The 21,724-nt window shown below is 35.2% G+C and overlaps 1 protein-coding gene across 21 annotated transcripts in view; it reads right to left on the reverse strand.

Annotated features, from left to right (window-relative positions):
* Positions 1-21,724, reverse strand: part of Foxp2 (forkhead box P2) — a 588,702-nt gene that overhangs the window by 289,345 nt on the left and 277,633 nt on the right. For 3 of the 21 annotated variants that reach the window (XM_087204628.1, XM_087204627.1, XM_087204632.1), the window contains exon 3: positions 11,709-11,868. The exons of the other annotated variants lie outside the window; for them this stretch is intronic. The gene's annotated coding sequence lies outside the window, so the exon portion shown is untranslated. The remainder of the gene's footprint in view (positions 1-11,708; positions 11,869-21,724) is intronic. 21 annotated transcript variants of the gene reach the window in all.

A 21,724-nucleotide genomic window follows, 5' to 3' on the forward strand; every position in this document is an offset into this window, starting at 1 on the left:
CACAAGAAGGCCTGTGAGGCCAGGTAATGTGTCCCTGAGAGGGCAATGTGTTAAGTTGTGAAAGTGAATCCAAAAGTGCACCAGATATCGTAGGAAGTTGTAGATGCCAGGAACATGAAGTGTTCACTGAGGTAGTCAGCAAGAAATGAACAGATTCAACCCAAGAGAAAAGCTGGGTGGGCTGATACCAGAAAGGCCATAGGGGCAGATTTTACCAAATTCTTTGGCGCTCACACCTCACCACAATCTTCCACAGGTGCTAGATGCATAGGTACAGAATTTAAGGCTTGCCCTGTTAGGTTTCAATCTTGCTTTGGTCAAATTCCTTTCTATCTCCCATTCCTCCTTTTCAAATGGGAGCATTTACCCTGTGGCAATGTATGTCAAAGTATTTAACTTTATTTTCGATTTTTACAGGAGTTCCCAGGTAAGCATTTGCCTTGTGTCTCACAGTAGACTTTCGACTTAGTCTTTTCAACACTGCTAAAATTGTTAAGAATTTGATGACTCTTAGAGATAGACTACTTGCATTTTGCACAATGAGATGGACATGAGTGTTTGGGGGCCAGAAGCAGAATGTTGGGATTTAGATCTAGAATGTCCTCTACAATTTTCATGCACTGAGAGATGGGACTTTAGAAAGATGATTGTATTATGGGCCATCATACTCAAAGGTGGAATAATCCACTGATAATTTAATAGCTAAATGTTCTATTAAGAGGTAGGACTTGTTTGAAAGAGGCAGGGCAATGAGAGTGTTATCAGGGAGGGATTATCTCTCTTCCTGCATGCTTCCCTTCTCTCTTTTCTTCTTGGTTGCCATGGGTTAAGCACTTTTCCCACTGGAATGCTCTTCTGTCATGCTTTTTCTGCCTTGGAGACAGGCAACTATGAATCAAAACCATGAGCAAATATAAACCTCTCCTCCTCTAAGTTATAGCTGTTTGGTATTTTGTCCCAGGTACAAGTAAATGACTAAGACATTGCCTGATCTTTTTCTGACATTAAAGGCATGAAGAATATATGAGTTAGGGAGTCATGAAAGCTTCCATCCAGATTTCACAAGAAGGCCTGGGAGGCCAGGTAATGTGTTTTTGCTTCTGTTCATGTTCCCTAAAAGGAAGAAATGTAATCTTTTTTGTTCAATGCTCTATCTCTCATTCCTAGAATAGTGACTGGTATATGACATGTAGTGACAATTCAGTTGTCAAATAGATACAAGCTCGAACTTTCCACTACTTGAACAGCAAAATTTGAAAACAATCTGCTTGGTTTTCATAACTTTTCTCAGTAGTCAAACTGAAAATCCAAAATATGACTTCGAAACACCTGTAGGGGCTGAGAGTGAGTCACAGGTCACATCTCACTGTGGACACAAAGGGTAACACTTCATTCTAAGTGCTGCTCTCACTCAGCCAACATATAGTTATTGTGTTAGTGCATTAAAACATTCATCATTGTGTTTATATTTGCATTTTATTTACATAAAATATTGTAACTATGGCTCCAAAAAAAGTTAGTGATACCAGCAGCAAAGCTAAGAGAAAAGCTGTGAAAACCACAAGAGTTAAAAAAAAAAAAGAAATCATTGCAAAATTTGTTAAAGACTTGGGAAAATGGATTTATAAGTATAATTTTGGGGCCTCACAAACAATTATTTGATTTTCCTTTAATTTCTTATGGGAAAAAATATGTTCACTTCTCAAACTTGTTGGGTGTGCAAACATGAATTAGGACTGAATTGAGTTTGAAAATCAAAGTATCACTGTACGTAAAATAAATGTTGACTGAATACATTAATAAATGGACATTTTACTTTTACTGCTCCTTTTTATATATAAAAATTCAGATAAAATTTTCTATGGTTTCAATATGGATGGTGTCTCCAAAGGCTTGCATGTTAATGACTTAGTTCCCAGGAATGTGTTACTAAGAGGTACTATTGATTTTGGGGAGGTAGAGCCATATGAGAGGGAGCCTTTTGGGGGCATCTCCTCCAAAGATATTATGGAAGCTTGCCAGTACTTCCTCACTGTACTTCCTGCAGCATGGTGTAAGAGATCTGCCTCGAATCCCAAACATCATCAGCAGTGCCCTTACCAGAGGCCCAAAACTGGAGGCATCCCAAACTTGAACTGGAAGATCTAAATAAACCTTTTTCTCTTTACAAGTTATTGATTCGGGCATTTTGTTGTAATAATACAAAGATAATTATTAAAGTTTTAAGATGTTTTTAATCTTCATACAAAATTTATTAAATTCCTAATTATAAATTTCATTGCTTTTTTGCCCATTTTATCATCTTGACAGTATATTTAAAAACCTAAACTTTTCAACAACTGTTATTTTACTGGTTATTTTTGTTCTTTTCATACTCCTATAAATTTCAGGTTGATTCATCTAAGAGATGGCTAGTTTTATGGGGGGGGGTGTCTGGCCACTTCTAATAGATTATAAGCACTCAACAAAATATATTGAATGAACGGCTGTGTTGCCTGCCATAAAGCTCAGTTCTCACAGAGAATCATGGAAAATGTCATAAGCACAAACTTACAGAGAAGTTGCAAGTACGGTACAGAGAATATTTTCTGGAATTATTAAGGGTAATTTACCAGCCTGATGCCCCATGCCCTGCAAATACTTCAGTATAAACTTCTTGTAAGCAAAAAGGGTTTCTCCACAACCACTGGACCATCAAAATCATGAAACTGATAGTGATACATTATTAGCATCATCTCGATCTCAGTCTCCTTTCAAGTTTAGTCACTTGTCCTAACACTGTCTTCTCTACAAAAATACCCAGATCAGAGGCACAAACTGCATTTAATTTTCATGCCTCTTTAGTCATCTCCAGTCATGAACTCTTCAGTCTTTGATTTTTCACAAACTGACACATGGAAGATTACAGGCTGTTTATCAGATGCCCTTCAATTTGGGTTTAGCTGTGTTTCCTCATGATAGTTTCAGGTTATGCCTCTTTCCCAGGAAAAATATAGCAGTGATGCTCATTATATTCTATCAGGTTGCACATGATTTGTGTGTATTTCTGTACTTACAAAGTTCACTTTCATCACTAGGTAAAAGTGGTATTGGTCAGGCCTCTCCACTGTAAAATTATTATTTTTTGTAATTAAACATTTTATTGAAAGTTATTTTTATATCAATTTTCTATTCATTAGCATGTTTTCAATTTAATTTGTGCCTGTGTGTACATGTATATTCATATTTTTCACTTTAGTAATTTTTTTGTACCTGGAATCGAACTCAGGACCTTGTGCTTGGCTCACAGGTGCAGTGCCCCTGAGCTAAATCCCCAGTCCTCTTTAGTAATTTTTTTGTTAATATTTACTGTATAATAATTTACATTGTAATTTACTTTGATGCTCCATTTTTTTCCAATTTGATGCTCCAGACTTATTTTATACTTTCTCCATCCCAAGTATGCAATCAGACCCAGTTTCCTTTCAGAGGAAAATAGTATTTAGAGAAGAAGTCAGTGGTGATTGTTTTTGTGTACTGCTTTTTCCATGACTTTTCAACTGACAGATTTAGATCTAGGGAATCTCTTACTATCTCTATCTTCCTTTTCCTCCCCTCTTCTGACTTCCTCTCTCCCTTCTTCCTCTTTCAAGGGTGTACACACATACACATTTGCATCCACAATAATTTGAATATTTATATCTAGGCCTACCAGGGACCACGTAAAAAAGGACCATCTACTTCTACCTGGTTCTGCACAATGGTTCCCCTATACATAGGTCCACAGAAGTGATTACCAAACAATCAACCTGACCAAGGACAAAGCCAACACCCTATAGACAAGGAAAGCCCCAAAGAGTCTGTAGCTTCAGAGAGAAATAATGGATGGGCTAGCAGTACTGGCCCCAAGAAAATCCCATGGCTTGTGTAAAATTGTAAAACAGCAATGGCAGAATATAGTTCTGCCATAGCACAAGACTTCATGGCAGAATAGAGTTGGAGCAGTAATCTGGTATAGTGCTGCCATATTGCTGGATAGAGTTTAATCAGGTGACATTTTGGAAAGTGGTTGGCTGTCTCGGAATGAACCCCAGAACTACTACACTACAGCTTCACTCTAAGACTGCAATTTACTCTAAAAAAATGACTGAGAGACAGTCATGGGAGACAGATGGGAAGAGGGTATGGACTAGACATAGATCCCTTGAGAAGTTCAAGCAAATGTCAGGAAGAACATGGGGCCTGCAGCCTATCATTAGAGGTCCAGTTTGGCAGGTGTGACCTTCAAAGGTGGTTGGATCTGAAGGTGATGACATCACTTCCAGTGGTCTGCTTGAGCCCCCACCCCATTTCACATATCCAGTGGAGAACAGTGGTCTGATCACTTCCCCTTCTACCCATGTGACTGGGGAAACATCTTGGCTTGGAAGGTGGTCATGGTCTGGAGTTTACAGATAACGGAACTTCTTAAGCAAAGGAGTCACCTCTCAAACTCACAGGCTATAAAGTAGGGTGGAGAGGGCTGTAACTTCCTGGATGTCAAAGACTGCAGGTCCTGGAAGGAAACTACTCATTTGGAAACACATAGGAATGTTTTTTTCTTCCTCTTGACTCATTTTCTCTCTCCTCTATTGCTTTTGTTTTGTTTTCTCTTGTTTTGTTTTTTGTTTGGTGGTGACTGGAGTTTTGTTTCATGTTTTCTTTTCTTTCCCTTTCTTATCTTTGTTTGATTTGGTCCTCTTTTTTCTCTTCCTTTCTTACTTTCTCTCTCTCTCTCTCTTTCTCTTTTAAATTGTTCACTCAGTATTTTTCTATTTTTCCTTTAATTTTCTCTATTTGTTCTCATTTCTCCTTTTTTGTTGGTTTTTCTCTGTTGCTTTTATCTAATACACTAATCTCACTTCACTCCACAATAGGATCCTTTATTTCATTTTTATCATCTTCTCATGCTGATTTACCTTAATTATTCAAATTATACTTTTTTCATGATCCATTACCCTCAAACTCTGTCTTTAGTAGTATAAGCATTAAGCTTTATGAATCAATAGATACATAGTTAACATATCTTCCTATGGCTAAACACTGCTGTATTGTTAGTGGAAGTAGAGTTGTCCTGGTGAATAGGTATTTACTGTAGGTTAAAATCTGGTTTGTCCTAGCATGTATATTATAATCATAGATCTCTTTTTTATAGTTTACAGTGGTAGATTATATAAGTTCTTCAGATCTGTCAATATCCAATTTGTATTTGATACTAACGTTGTTGCTAGTTTTACTCCTATAGCCAAGGTGACAGAGTTGTTGATATTAATTGGTTTTCTCTATATGCCAATATTTGAATTGCAAGGGAGTTAAAAACAACACTAATGTCCATTCACAAATTGCTGGGTACTGGGCTAAATAAGCACCCAACTGCCCTCCCAAATAAAGTGAGGTGGTTGGATCCTAGAAGCGAAGGTCAATAGTCTGCCATGCCAAGAGGATATGTCTGAAAAATAGACATTAATTAAAGAGGTCTCTATACTAGACTACCCACTATCATTAAAGCATGAGCCTTAGCACTGAAAACAGAGAAACAAAAAATAAAATCATAAGAAGACAAGACAACAAAATGCCTCCAAAAACTTCAACTCCCCAAAAGGAAGTTTAGAGGGTATCAAGAAGGAGGAATCAATAGGTACACAGCCAAAATATCTGACAGGATAACAGTGGAGGTAACAAAATAGATGAATAAGATGATTGGAAGTTCCAAAAAGACATAGTTCAACAGATAATGATCCTAATGATATAAACTATCATGGAGTCTACAGATGGCACTAAAAAATATTTAATAAATATTTAATTTGCATTAAAAATTTCCAAACAAAAATCTAGGAGATTAAAAATTCATTTGAAAGTCTGGGCAGCAGAAGCGACCAATGTGAGGACAGATTATCAGATGTAGAAGACAGGGTTATAGTTGGTGATCAAATAATGAGAAAATACCTTAAAAACAGCAGGAGAACATGAAAAATGGACCCAAAAGCTTCTGCTTGATGCAAAGAAGACTAGTCAAACACTAACTAGAGTTAGTGAAAACTCAGAAGACAACACAAAGGGCATAAAAAACTTGTTTATAGAAGAAAACTTTCCAAATATAGAAAAATAATTTAACATACAGATAAGTGAGGCTTATAGAACCTCCAAAAGCCATGATCAGAAAAGAACCTCATTACAACACATCATAGTTAAAATAGCAGAAATTTAACACAAGAACAGAATCTTAAAAATCTCTTAGAGAAAACTAAAGGAAAACCCTGAGAATTATAGTGGACTCTTCTCAATACAAATATTAAAGGAAAGGAAATCTTGGAATGAAATATTTCAACTTAACTGAAAACAGCTTCCAACTCAGACATGTATATTCTGAAAAATTATCTTTCAAAATTGATGGAGAAGTAAGACATTTTCTTGATATAGAGCACCTAAAGAAATTCCTGACCACCAAACCAGCACTGCAAAAAATTCTCAAGGGTATTTTAGAAAGAAATAATGACACTAACATTAAAAGTTCCAATATAAAGAATGAATGAATCACTGAGTAAATAATAGAATGACAAGAACAAGTTAATGCCTATCAGTTACAACTATCAATGTCAACAGTCTCAATGTTCCAATAAACTGGATTAGCAGAATGGTTCAAGAAACAAAATCTAATGGTATGCCATATAGAAGAAAAAATTTAGCCCTAAATAAATTTATAGACTAAAAAGTAAAGGATAGAAGACAATATTCTGTGTGATCAAAACCCCAAAACAAGCAGGAATAACTATCTTATTTTCAGTCAAAGTGGACTTTAATCCAAAAATAATCAGAAGAGGCAAAAAGGACATTACATATTAGTGAAGAGAATCATCAAACAGGAAAAGAAAACAATTAAAAATACATATGAACCAAACAGTGGTGCACTCACCTGCATAAAAAAGAAAACTATTTGGTATAAAAGGTCAGGTCAGATAAACATTATTATAATTATAGTGGAGGATCTCAGTACTTCATTAACATGAATAGATGAACTAAACAAAAACTTAATAAAGAAATATCACAGTTGAATCACATCTTAAAACAAACAGACTTTACAAATATTTACAGAATGTTTTACCCAACAACAAAATACAAATTCTTTTCAGCAGCCATGAAACTTTCTCCAAAATAGCCACAGAGAGCCAATAAAGCATGTTTAAGTAAATGCAATAAAATTAAAATTTTTTTTCATCCATATTATCAGATCATAGTTGGGTGAAAATAGAAATCAGTGTCAAAAGAAGCCACATAAATTATGCAAATACATTTACATTAAACAGCACACTCTTGAATAATCAATGGGCTATAGAAGAAATAAGACAGTTGCTAGATTTAAATGGTAATGCCAATACAAAATATCAAAATTTATGGGACACAATGAAAGCAGTTCTAAGAAGAAAGTTTATAGCTGTGAATGCCCACATCAGTAAAAACAGAGTAAGCTCAAATAAATAACAATGCTGTAACTCAAGGTCCAAGGAAACAAGAACAATCCAAATCCAGAGCTAGTACATGGAAGGAAATTATAAAGATCAGAGCAGAAACTAATGAAAAGGAGACTTAAAAGAATAAATGAATCAAATAGTTGGTTCTTTGAAAGAATAAACAAAATAGGCAAACCTTAACTAACCTTACCACTAAAAGGAAAAAAAATACCACCCATACAAATCAGTGCAATTAAAATGAAAAAGGTGAAATCACAATGAACACCACCAAAATCCAGAAAATTGTTAGCAACTACTACACAAATCTATACAACAATAAACTGGAGAACTTAGAAGAAATAGAGAAATTCCTAGATACACATGAATTACAAAAACTCAACCAAGAATTCTTAAAAATCATCAATAATCCAGTAACAGATAATGAAACTAAAGCAGTAATAAAATGATCTACCAAGTAAGAAAAGCCCAAGACCTGACTGCCAAATTCTAAAGTAACTTCAGAGGAAATATAACATAAATACTTCTCAAACTCTTTAATGAAACTGAAAGGGAAGGAGTACTGCCAAAGTCATTCTTGGAAGCTAATGATACCCTGATTCTGAAACCACACAGGGATCCAATCAGAAAAGAGTACTACAGGCTAATCTCTCTAATCAACATAGATGCAAAAATCATCAACAAGATACTACCAAATAGAATGCAACAAATCATCTAAAAGATCATGTACTGTGACTAAGCAGGCATCATCTGAGGGACGCAGGGTTGGTTTCACATACTTCAATCAATTAATGTAATTCATCACATAAACAGCAGCGAGGACAAAAATCACAAGATCATCTTAATGATAGCAGAAACAGCCTTTGACAAAATACAACATCCATTCATGATAAAAGCCTGACTAAAATAGGTATAGAAGGATCTTATCTCAATCTGATAAAAGCCATTTCTGACAAATCTATCCCAAACATGTTAAACGAAGTTTTCCCTCTAAAATCAGGAGAAAGACAAGAAATGTCCACTGTCACCACTTCTGTTCAACATATTCCTTGACACATTAGCCAAAGAAATCAGGAAAAAAACACAAGGGATATGTATAGGAAAGGACAAAGTCGAAGTATCATAATTTGCAGATGACACGATCCTCTACTTACAAAACCCATAATACTCTACCAAAGCACTCCTAGAATTAATAACTAAATTCAACAATGTAGTAGGACAGAAAATCAACACAAAAATTCAATAGCATTTCTATACAATGATAACAAACTCAATGAGAATGAGATTAGTAAAATAATAACATTCCCTATAGCATCAAGAAAAACTGAAGACCTAGAAATTAACTTAACCAACCAAGTAAAAGATTGCCATGTTTTCACTCTGAAAAGGGACATTCAACAAGATATGTGAAAATGGAAAGATATCTTTCCTCTGGAATAGGCAGAACCCATTTAATCAAAATACCTTACTTCCAAAATTTATATGTAGACTTAACACAATCTCAATCAAAATAGTAAGAGCATTTCTCAGAGGAAAAAAATCCTAAAATTAGTATAGAATCAGAAGAGACACAGAATAGCAAAAGCAATCCTGGGTTAAAAAAAAAAAAGCCAAGCAGGAGGCACCACAATCTCAGATTTGAAGTTATATTATGAAGCCATAAAAACAGTATGGTACTGGTCCAAAAACAGACATGTGGGTAAATGGAACAGAATACAGTAAGTCGAAACCACCCCAGAAATATCAAGCTATTTGACCTTTGACAAAAGGGCCAAAAAACATATACTGCCTCTTTCATAAATGTTGCTGGGAAAACTGGATATCCACATGTAGAAGATTGAATGTAACTCCATGTATCTCTCAATGTATTAAGCTAAAATCAAAATGGATCAAAGATCTACATATTAAAACAGAAAAAAATATTCTGGAAGATAAAATGGGTAAAATCCTTGACGACATAGATGTAAGCAAGAATTTTCTAAACAGAAGCCCCATAGCACCAGAAATAATTCCAAGAATTAAAAATCTGGATCATGTCAAATTAAAAACTTCTGCACAGCAAAGGAAACAACCAAAAGAGTGAACAGACAACTTGAAGACTAGGAAAAAACTGCTAGCTATTTCTGAGAGGACTAATATATAAAATATATAAAGAACTAAAAATAATAGACCCACTCCCAAAATAAAAGACCCAGTCAAAAATGGGCAACAAAAATGAATAGGCACTTCTCAGAAGAAGCACAAAAGGCCAATAAATACATGAAAAAAATGTTTAACCTCACTGGCCATTACAGAAAAGCAAATTAAAACAATACTGAGATACTATCTTCCTCCAAAAACAATGGTTACCATCAAGAATAACAAGTTATGATTAACAATAACAGTAATAGTAAAAGAACAGATTGTTAACAATAACAATTAACAGATTAACAATAACAGATGTTGACAAGACTGAAGGAAAAAAGCAACTCTTCTAAACTGTTGGCAGGAATGTAAACTAGCAAAACCACTATGGAAATTACTATGGAAATTCCTCAGAAATTTAAAAATAGAAATAATATTTGACCCATTTATTCCCTTTCTAGCTATCCTCCCAAAAGAGTTAAAGTAATCACAAAATAATGATACACACAATTATAGGAACACAATTCATAATAACTAAATCATTAAAGTGGTTTATATGTCCATTAACAGATGAATGAATAAATAAAATGTGGTATTTATACACAATGGAATATTACTTTGCCATAAAAGCTGATAAACATGAAGCACTCATAGATAAAAAGATGCACTTCAAGACACTAATATTAAGTAAAATAAGTCAAACAAGCCTAAATATTCATGATTTCTCTTGAGAATCCTAAAATATAAATGAAGAGCAAAATAAAAGTTAATAAGAAGTAGGGAGATATTTTTCAAATGGAAAGGGGAACAAGAGATGAAGGAAGGGGTTGGTAGGGAAGGAGAAAAGAGGATGGAAAAGAAAAAAAATTGAAGGGAAAAAACCCAACAGAAATCGAGCTTTTGCAAATGGGAAGGGGACCAAGAGTTGGAAAGAGTTGGAAAGGACAAGGAGTGGTAGTAGATGAAAACATATTTCAGATGTATTACATTCATGCACCAACTCCCCATGATAAATATTATTATTATTATGTACTGCAAAAATATTCTAATAAAAATATCTGGATCTTTCTAGATAAGTGTATCTATATTCATCCTATTGAAAAGTATGAGTTTACAGCAATAGTCCTATAATTTCATCCAACACTGTAGGGTTCATGAAAGTTTTCTGCTGAGCTCCACTTGTACTTTGGACAATGAGTAATCAGCCTCCATCATCTTTAATATATTTGCTCTTCTGATCACTTTCTTCTCTTCACCTCTTTTGTTCTACTCAGAAGAAAGCAAGTTGGGAGTAAGCCATCCCTGATGTCCCTGAGGAAGCTGTGTCTCTGATCCCTTTTACCCCTGCTATATTTATTCCCTCCCTTTTCATCCATGGCTGTGAATCCCACATCAGGCTGCTAAGCCCCTTTGACACCATCCTCTGCAGGCTTCAGCATCTCAGTCTCCAGACTAAGCTGTCCTTTCAGGTGGGAACCTTCCTTCCTTTGATCAGGTGGTGACACTCTGGGCAGGACTAGTATAATTTGCAGATACTTTTTTCTCACCACACTGGGGCTCTGACATCATGTTCTACATTTTTATGGCTCCATCCTACTGCTGGTACAGACATCTACTATTTGTCCCTCAACTACTGCCTGAGGGCTAAAATATCAAGATGGGAAAGGGGAGAAAGAAAGAATGGAATGAAAGGGATGGAGAAAAGGAAGAGATCTTATTGTTTTACAGTGAAACATTTTAAATACACGGCTAAAAATATTTTGATTGTTTTTGCCTTAGGCAGCTTGAGCAGTTTTATCAAAGCAACTTCTTCAAAATTGTTGAAAAGTATGTTTCATTGATATTCTACATATATTGTGCTTATGTTGCAAGGAACACAACTAGAATAACTGTACTAAGCTATTTATACACTGAAAATTTACTGGTTTCCTCATCAGAATCCATTTCACACCTCTTTCTTTCTGAATACCCTAATTTACTAACAATACAGTTTAAACTGAATTGATTACCCAGAAAATCCCCCAGGTCCTACAGGATACTGTGTTAAATTCAGAAATGGGTGTGGAACTTTCCCTTGGACTCCCAGTTCATCCCACTCACCTGGCAATTGTTCAAAGGTAGGCATCACACCCTGTTGATTCAGAGTAAAAAGTCCTGGAAATTCTAGGAAACAAATTCTATATGCTCCTCTGGGTTGGTGAGATGAGAATGTAGAGTCTGGAACCATTGTAAGAGCCTGAAGATGAGTCTTTGGGTAGATCTAGAAGATAACAGGAGCCCAGAGAAATCACAGGCAAGGGAAGGAACTTTAGTATTTGCATTATATCAGGTAATTCTCACTCGTGAAAGGAAATTAATAAGTTCAGTTGTTCAGGGAAGCATTCAAGGATTCTGCTTCATAGTAAAACATTGTTGATTCCAAAAGGCCATTCTGCTTCTCCCTCTATAAACCTGTCTTTTCCATCCATGCATAATGACTTGTTCAACCATGGATACAAGTCAGGAATTAAAGGCTGCTTTGACACTATTTTAAATGGTAGGTCCTTAACCTCCAGTACCAATCTGTTGCCTTTTAGGAACTGGGTGCACAGTAGGAGGTAAGCAGTAGGTAAGGAAGTGAAGCTTCAACTGTATTTACTGCTGTTCTACATTGCTGGCCTAATCAGATGAGCACTAGTTCTCCTAGGAGCATGAGGTGTAATGTGCACTGTGCGTGTGAGAGATCTAGGTTGTGTGCTCCTCATGAGAATCTAATGCCTGATGATCTGAGCTAGAGCTGTGGCAAAGATGCAAATGGTGGGGAGGGGCTGCAAATACAGATGAACATTAGCAGAGAGGTTTGATTGCACAGAAACCATAATGAATCAATTGCCTGTAGACTCACATCAAACCCTACCAGTGAGTGGCAAGGGAAAATTTAGCTAGTAACATGCTTTATCAGTAGTCCTACTTAAATTATGGGCTTGCTGCAACAGGGAATTAACATTCTTCAAGCCTTCCATGTATAATATGTCATGACCAACAATCTAATAAAGCCATGAAACCTTCAAAAACTGCTTTACCACATGGAGACCAAGCACCCTGCATTTAAAAACAAGTCTTTGGAGTTTTTCAAAAGAAAAAGTGTGAACACAAACAGAAGCAAGTACAAAAGGCCACCAATTCAAGAAATGAGTGTGCACAGAGTATCATTCTGAGTGGCTACACACGGTGCAAAACCTAAGAAGCTCTTTACTACTGGTGAAGAATTGATTCTGCCTGCTGCTGAGGACATTTTCCATGAACTTTTAGGACTGGCTATAGTTTAAAAGATGTCACGTGTTCCTCTTTCAGATAGCATGGTCACTAGACAAACAGATGAAATAGTAGAGGATATTGAGGCACTGATGTTGGGATGAATGAGTCACATAGCACACAATCTAGGTTGATGAGTCTACTACTGTTGACAATAAGGCAACAAGGCATTTTCTATGACAATACTTTCTTTTCTGTGCTATGTTTTTCAGGAGAATTTGGCTGAGAATATGCTATGTGCACTTCTGTTACTAACAAACAAGACAGCTTCAGAACACTTTAAGTCTTTTAATGATTACATAGCAAGGGTAGTAAATTGGTCATTGTGTGTTGGTATATGCACGGGTAGAGTGGCTGCCATGACTAGATGACTTTCTGGTTTTAAAACTCAGGTCAATGAGGTTGCTTTTGAATGTGTGTCTACCAACTGTGTCAAAGGGAAATGCAGGCTAGCCAAAAAATGTCACCTGAACTTAAAATCTTTTTCCGTAACGTGATTAACATCGTCAATCATGTTAAAGTACATGTCCATTAAGTCACATCTGTCTGCGCAGCTCTGAGAGAAGAACACAGAAAATACACATATTCTCTTACACCTTCTAAAGGTGGATTACTGGCCAGAGATTTTCAGAAATGCGAGCTGTTCCAGAGATTTCTTTTGAAGTAACAGTTATCAATGGCAGCATATTTCAGTAACACAGACTGGTCACAATCACAAAACTTGCTTAATTGTGTGACATATTCAACCAACTCATTGAAATTGATCTATCACTTCAGAGAGGAAAACCACTGTGTTCAAATTGGCAGATAAAGTGGTTGCATTCATGGCCAAACTGGAATTATGTGGGGTAGCAACTGGGATTTTTGACATGCTTGAAACAGTAGCAGAGATTTTGAAAGAGACTGAATTAAGGCCTTATTTTGTAACTGTTGCATGATCACCTGTCTCCACTTTGAAAAGAGTTTGAGCATTACTTCCCAACCACAAAATACCTCTGAATTGGGAAGGAAAGGATCTAGGACCCATTTGTGAATAAGTCATGTAAATTAACTTTGTGCTAGAACAGAATCAACTGTTTAAGACTGCAAATGATGGCGGTCTTAAAAGGATGTCTGAGACAACTTTCTTCATACACTCTTCGTTAAAGCCTAGGTAGAATGTCCTGAGGGCTCCCATAAAAGCACTGAAAAGCCTCTTTCATCCTATCTTTGTGAAGCAGGGTTTTCAGCAGTGATAGCAACCAAAACAAGATTACAGAGTAGACTGGGCATAAACAACATACTTTCAGTGTCATTGTCTCCCATCACCAAAGGGGGACTATCTAGCTATAGGAAACAAGCTTAGAGCTCTCACTAATTCTACATTACGCTGAATTGTATAATTATTTAACAGTATATTAAAATGTATTAATAATGGAAATAAAGTGCACAATCAATGCAATATGCTTGAATCATCCTGAATTCCCCAAAACAAGTAAATGGAAAAATCTGTCCTCCATGCCAAGGCTGGGGATTGCTGATTTAAAACACTTTTTATTTGTTCTCAATTGTATGTGTATTGTTTGTGTGCCCAGATTTTTGATCCTAGAAGTTAAGTGGTGCTCTGCACTATTCCATCTGGCACTGCACCCAGCTTGCAGTCTGCCTTACTGAACTCTGGCTTCCCAAGTGGCTCTCAACACCAGTTTTGTTGTTCTGTTTTGGCACAAATTCTCAGTTCCATTGTATCTACTGAAAAACTCTCTGCTTCAGGTTCCATCTAGCAGAATCTCATTATGAAATCTCCTACTCCTTCTTAGCCATGATGAGGGTGAGGAACATTGTGCAAATTATAGTATTTGCACTCTGTCAGGCACCATGTTAAAAACCTTAAGAAGATTTGTTTCTTGACACAAGATATAAATATTATTAATTAATACAACTGAAGATTTAATTTAAATCACAATATACACATATTCTGTCAGCAAGGCTTGATTTTAAACACTTAACATGCTTTTCACAAAGTACAATTTATGACCTTATTTTGATCTCTTCGTATTATGTTCATATGGATATTTCAGAATCAAAAATTCTTTATCAGTTGATAATTTTTAAGACATCTATTAGCTACTGACAATCCTATGTTTGATGGTTAGTTTGATGGTTACTCTTAAAATGAAGTATGCTTTAAAAAGAAACGTGAGTTAGTATTTAAGGAGAGGTCTGCTACTATCTTCTGTCCCAGAAACAAGCCAAGTGCTGTATCACATTCTACAGACTCCATATGATGCGCATTAAGATATGCTCTGTGCCCTTATAGAGCTACCTAAATTATCAATGATTATATCAAAATATCTCTCAAAAAATCTGCAATCACAAAATTTTTAAGTTTTCAACCAAATATGTGTGAGAAGCTGGCCTGCAACCTATCAATTTACAATATATAATGAATGATGTGAATCAGCTTTATGAAGATCCAGTTAAATTCTATTAAATCGAATATGAATTCTCACAAGCAAATTCAAGTTCTGCTTCTGAGTACCATGTCTATGTGTAGGGAGTATCCTACCTAGCAGGCGGTATTTGATAGTGATATTCAACAAGTGCTAATCTTCATAAATTCTATATATCAGAATAATGTGTGATGGTAACTATTTTGGTTAGTCTTTGATACAGTAACTACTGAAAGTGTTTACTGCTCACTTTTGACTTACATGATACTTTTTGAAGCGAGACACTACATGAAGAATGAAGCTATTTTACTAAGGTTTTCACACCCTTTTATTATGGCAGTGTCCAAGAAAGACTAGCTGATTGTGAGCAAAAAGAGAAAATAAGGGGCAGGGGCCAGTAAACATGGCGCCAGCATTTCAAGCAGGAACCCTGCTCTAAGTGGACTGTGCAGGGCTCTTGGCATGTGAATGACCTTGCCACCTGCACAAGGGGCACTGATGTCAAAATTCATCCCTTTGCTGTTGGAAAGACAGCACAAATTCTTGGCTACTCCTCTTATTAGGAGAGGGAGGCTAATTCTCATCTTAAAATGGACTGGCTTTACTGGTTTGGTAGGCAAATAAAATGTGCTGGGAGTGAAATTCTCTGAGTTTTAAAAACTTTTTTATATAATAATGACATATTATTCTGTGCCTCTATCTTTCAATTGTGATACCCTATAATGCTTAAGCTAATTATACTACATGATTTCTTTTACTTTTAAATTCTTGAATTTTTCCTATATATATAATTAAGTCACGTTTTGTTCCCCCATTAACTTTATTGGTATATTTTAGGTATAAAATACAGTTACATTCATCATTGAGATCTTGTACCATTACATGAGTCTCTTGGTTCTTATTTTTTTCCCCTTCCCTTGCCCTCTCTTCACCCCCTCCACCCTTCCCTATTTGCAAAGACCTTGTTTCCATTTATTCCTCTTCTCATATTTTTTCCTTTCCCTTTTTTCCCTTCCCTTACCCCTCCCAATTCTCCTGCTCTTTTAGACCTTTTCTTCCTTTTACACAGTATCAGTTATACATTTTTTTAATTAAAATATTAAGATGTAGGAGACATTACCACAGATTTTACAGAATTTAAAAGGATATAAAAAGCGTATTACAAAAATCTTTTTTTAAATAAATTTGACAACTTCTAAGAAGTAACTTGGAAGACAAATTAATGAAACTAACTCTGGAAGAAATATAAAATTTGAATAGCACCTATTAAAGAAAGTATATTCCTACCTTGAAAACCTACCTATATGACAACAGCAGGCTCATAAACATTTTAACTGATAAATTACATCAAACATTTAAAGCAGAAAAAAGAAGGAACACTTCTCCCCTCATTTTAGGAACTCAACATTGTGCTAATCCTAAAACTGGATAAAGATAATAGAGGAAAAAAGTATGAACATAGAAATTTGTTTCACAAAACAAACTCTTACAAGTCAGATCTGGCAGTATGTAGAATGTGGTTTTCTTATAGGGATGGCAGTGTTGGATCAGCACTGGAAGATCCATCCCCAAAAGTCATCATTTTAACAGAGGAAAGAAGAAAGCCATATGATCCTGTCACTAGTAGGAGAAAGAGTATTGGACTAAATTCTACAGCTCTTCAGGGTAAAAACTATCAGGAGACTAGAAGTAGAACAGAACCTTCTCAACAGATCAAAGACATGTACTCCATACTTTCAACAAAAACTCCTTCTATGAATGGAGATGATACAATGCTTTCTTCCTAAAGTGGGGAACAAGGGCATATATGCCTACTCTTCATCTGTCCATTAGACTTTGAAACATAGGTCTAAACCAAAATAGTCTGGCAATAAAATGACACAACTAGGATAGGATTGGCACAGCAGGAGCAAAATCTTTATATGTAGATGAAATGATCATCTACAGAAAAAATACTAAGAAATCTTTAGGAACCCCTAGAACTTGTACTTGAATTTAGCAGGATTAGAAAACACAAGGTATATATAAAAATTAAGGTCTGTGTATACTTGCTATGAATGAAGAATTGGATATTGAAATTTAAAAGTTATGTAGGAGTACAAAGGACCCAGAAAAGCCAAAACCAAAAACAAAAACAGTGTTGGAAGATGTTTAGCACCCAATTTTAAGACTTCTTCTAAAGCTACAGTAATCAAGGCAGCATTGGGGTAAGGAAAGGCATACAGATCATTGGAATAAAACAGAGAATCTAGAAATAGAACCACACATATATGGTCCACTGAGTTTTGAAAGATTATTTAACATTAGCATTTTATAGAACATAAACTCGACTCAAGAGCCGAGGAAGAGATAGTGTTTTCAGTAAATGGCACTAGAACACCTGGTATCTGTATGTAAAAAAATTAACCTCAACCGTTTTTTTCCATACATGAAAATAACTTGAAGGGATCTATGAACCTAAATAAGAAAGCCTAAAAGTATAAAACTTTAAGAAGAAATAAGGGAAAATATTTGTGAATTCAGGGTAGGCAAGAACTACCTAGGATACAAAAAACATGATGTATAAAAGAAAAAAATATTGATAAATGGGATTCCACCAAAATTTAGAACTTTAAATGACATCATTAAAATGAAAAGTAGTCCTTAAACAGACCGTATTTACAATGCATATAACCTATGACCAGAATATATAAAGAATTCTTAGAGCTCATTAATAGACAACCCAATTAAAATGTAGACATAAGAAGATGATAAATAGCCAGTATAGCATAAGGAATGACGTGCAATTCTATAATCAGAAAAATACTAATCAGTACAATAATAAGACTGAATTATACACTCATTAGGGAGATGAAGTCAAAAGTTTTAAAAGCCTTGTCATGACTTTTTCTTTTTGTTGGATTCTCCCCCTTTGTGTTTAATTTGTCACGCCCAATGGATTCATTCTGCTGTGTTTCCTGGGGTTGTGATCCTCATTGTCTTTTCCTAGGGTATTTTCTAAAATTTTTTGGAGTGCCGGTTTGGTATTCATGAAGTTCCTGAGGTGCTCTTCAGCATGAAAGTATCTTATTTCTCCATCAATTTTGAAAGATAGTTTTCCAGGGTACATCAATCTGGGTTGGAGGCTGTTTTCCTTTAGGGCTTGAAATATATCACTCCAAGCTCTTCTTGCCTTGAGGGTTTGCATTGAGAAGTCTGTTGTGATTCTGATGGGCTTTCCTTTGTATGTGATTTGTTTCTGTTCTCTCACTGCTTGTAGAATTTTACTCTTCTGTTGGATTTCTGGAATCCTAACTATTATATGCCTATGTGTAGATTTTTTTTTGATTAAGGCTAGCTGGAGTCCTATATGCGTCACCTATCTGTATGTCAAGTTCTTTTCCCCTCCTTGGGAAGTTTTCTCCCATCACTTCTGTGAAGAGTTTTTTTTATGTCATCTGCACTCTCTCCTCTTTCTTCATTGACTCCAGTCAGTCTTATGTTATTCTTCTTTGCATCATCTAGCAGCTGCTGGATTGATTTCTCATGTTCCCTCACAATTTTAAAGAAATTTTTCTTTTCCTCCTCACTAATTGCTATCTTATCTTCTATATGTGAAATTCTATCCTCACGTTGGTTCATTCTGCTGTGCAGACTTTCGATGGAGTTTTTAATCTCTTGGAAATCTGTTTGCATCTGTTTTATGGATTCCATTTGTTTCCTATGTTGGGATTCCATCATGTTCCTCAGATCCTCTATATTTTTATCTGTGTCCTCTCTAGATTTATTAATCATGTCTTGCACCATGAGCAAAATCTTTGCTGTTATCTGAGTAATTATTTCTGATTTCATTTTTCCCAGGTCCTCTTTTGTTGCCAGTTCAGAGAGTCCAGGTGGTTGAGTATCAGAGTGTTCCATCTCGTTTCCCTTTGGAGTTGCTGTAGGTGATCTTAAGTCTGTTTTTGAGGCTTGTTTATGTGTCTTCTCATTTCCACGTGTGTGTGTGTGGGGTGCTTCTGGCACCCACTCGGCTCACTTTCTCTGCCTTAGGAGCTTGTGATGGCAGTGGGGGAGCTTCCTTCCAGGTACTGGGACCAGCTGAGCTTCACTGCCAATTAAGTCATGTTTTAATATTGATGCTACAAAAAACCTCCTTTGTCACTGATTGTCTTTTGAACTTCGTATGCTTTTTTTCTTACCACAAATGAATATGTTATTCATGGTTTAAATCTTATTTAATATTCTCTGGTCCACTTTGAAATTTTTTCAAGCTAAAATCTTCTTTATCCTAATGTATGGTGTTTGGAGACAAATGGAGACTGATCAATAATTTGTTCCCATTTCTTTTTTTAAAAAAAAGGTTTTCTGTGAAAAATCCTATCTCTGGATATAGGGACACTTTAAATACATTTTTAATTACCACTTTAATTTTTACAAAAATCTCCCCACCTTAAATTCTGCATGATTAATTTCTGGTTTACAAGTTCAATATTCTGTCAATATCCCAGAAGGAAAATTCTTTATGTCGTTCCTCAACCACCCACCTGTGGCTGGGTTCTAATTCTCATCTAGAACCTTGTTAAGAAACATAATCCATTAATACTTTCAGATACAACAGAGGTGTTTTTTAGGCATCATTACAAAATGACCTGAATAACTCATATTGCTTGGTCTGCTATAAAATTAATTTCACTGACTTTCTTTCAGAATGATATTTGTATTTCATCAGGATCCACTAAAATAAACTACTTTAGAAAACTATAATCACATTCACTATATATATTATGTGAAGAAAATAATCTTCTACATCACTTGGATAAAGCTGATGTTAGTTATAGAGAATATATTGTATTTGGTTGATGTCACATGTGTAGCCCAAATGTATTAATTATAATAGCAGTTAATACAGTTATTATAGTACTCATATACTGATGCATTTCTAAAACTTCATGATGAAATTTGACCTTAAACATTATGAGAAAATTAGACTAGAATAATCTAATTTTCTTTGAAAAATCTAGTACTCTTTAACATTTTTAGTATTTTCTTTTTTTAAATTGTATTTTTCCTATAGGCTCTGTAATCTAAATATTGGTTTGTTAAGAAGCTTTGAGAAGAGAAAAATAACAAGTGACTGCCTGTCGATGAAATTCAAGGAATCTCATGATCTCTTTTCTTAAAGTATAGTATTTACAAATTAGTGAAGTACACAATATTAAAAAGTTTAGTCTCTGATTATTACTACTCCATTAGTAATAATTTCACTAAAAATTAAAATAGCAAGAAAGATGTAATGAGAAAACTCCAAAGTAGTGACAGACAAAGGAATATTTAATTTTAACCTCCCAGAATCTTCACAGTTCAATAATCCTTCTTCCTATGATCTATGATTTTAACGTGCAAAATTCTTAAAGTATGCTAACAAAAAATAAGAAAGATGACTTTCATGTGAACTTAGTGAATCCTCAATAGCACAAACTGCCATTTTAAGTCATTCCTCCAGAAATAAAACAATTAAAATATGCAGTTACAATTAACCTAATAGGGGAGCTCATTTTGTCATTCAGCACAGGGAGATGGAAACCCATTTGGCAAACCTGGTGAAAACGCAAGCAGCACAACTGCTTTCACATGTGCAGGAAACTCTTCAAGGAAGATGAAGTGAATGAAATAAATAGGACTAAACTTGACTAAAGATGTTGCCCAAACTTAAACCTTTGTTGAAGCCTTCATATAACTCATTTTGTATATTAATGGCCTTAATCTTGCATCTCTTCTAGTCAAGTGATATGTTAAAATATTGATATATATAACATTAGGAACACCATAAAACCTTACGATGAAACTAAAATGTAAAGCTGAAATAGCATATTGAGAGGAATCAATCCTTTTGAGACAAGTCTTTCTGAATTTCAGAATCTTGTCTTGTTCTGATGGTGCTTTAATCATCCAACACAACCCTATTTCCTATGTATGTATGTATTTGTTTTCAACAGGAATATGACAACATATGGATGATAAAATAATTAATTTGTCTCTCATCTAAGAAAGCATGCCAGAATTTTATTAAGAATGGTACATTTTATAATAATTTACAAGAACTTTTTTTTACTGTGAATATTTTCATGAATCTCACAAAGTTCATATTCTTTATCTAGTCATCCCATTATTTCATTTGTCCCGAGTTTGCTAACCTTTCTTCCATACTTACATCTCAGCCAAATTATTTTTGTACAATGTACAATGAAAACTACACTTTCATTGCCCCAAATACCATCAGTCCTACAAAAACACTTTAAAGCAAATGTTAAATCCAATTTCCAATCTTCCCAAGAGCAATCATGTGTATTTCATTGGTAAAAGAAGGAAGTACTTATCAACTCAGAATTTACTCATGTTTGCTTTTCCTCT

This window comes from Heterocephalus glaber, unplaced genomic scaffold (genome assembly GCF_053883595.1).
Source record: "Heterocephalus glaber isolate CG9 unplaced genomic scaffold, H.glaber_assembly_v1.0 deba00000546, whole genome shotgun sequence".
Classification (NCBI taxonomy): domain Eukaryota; kingdom Metazoa; phylum Chordata; class Mammalia; order Rodentia; family Bathyergidae; genus Heterocephalus; species Heterocephalus glaber.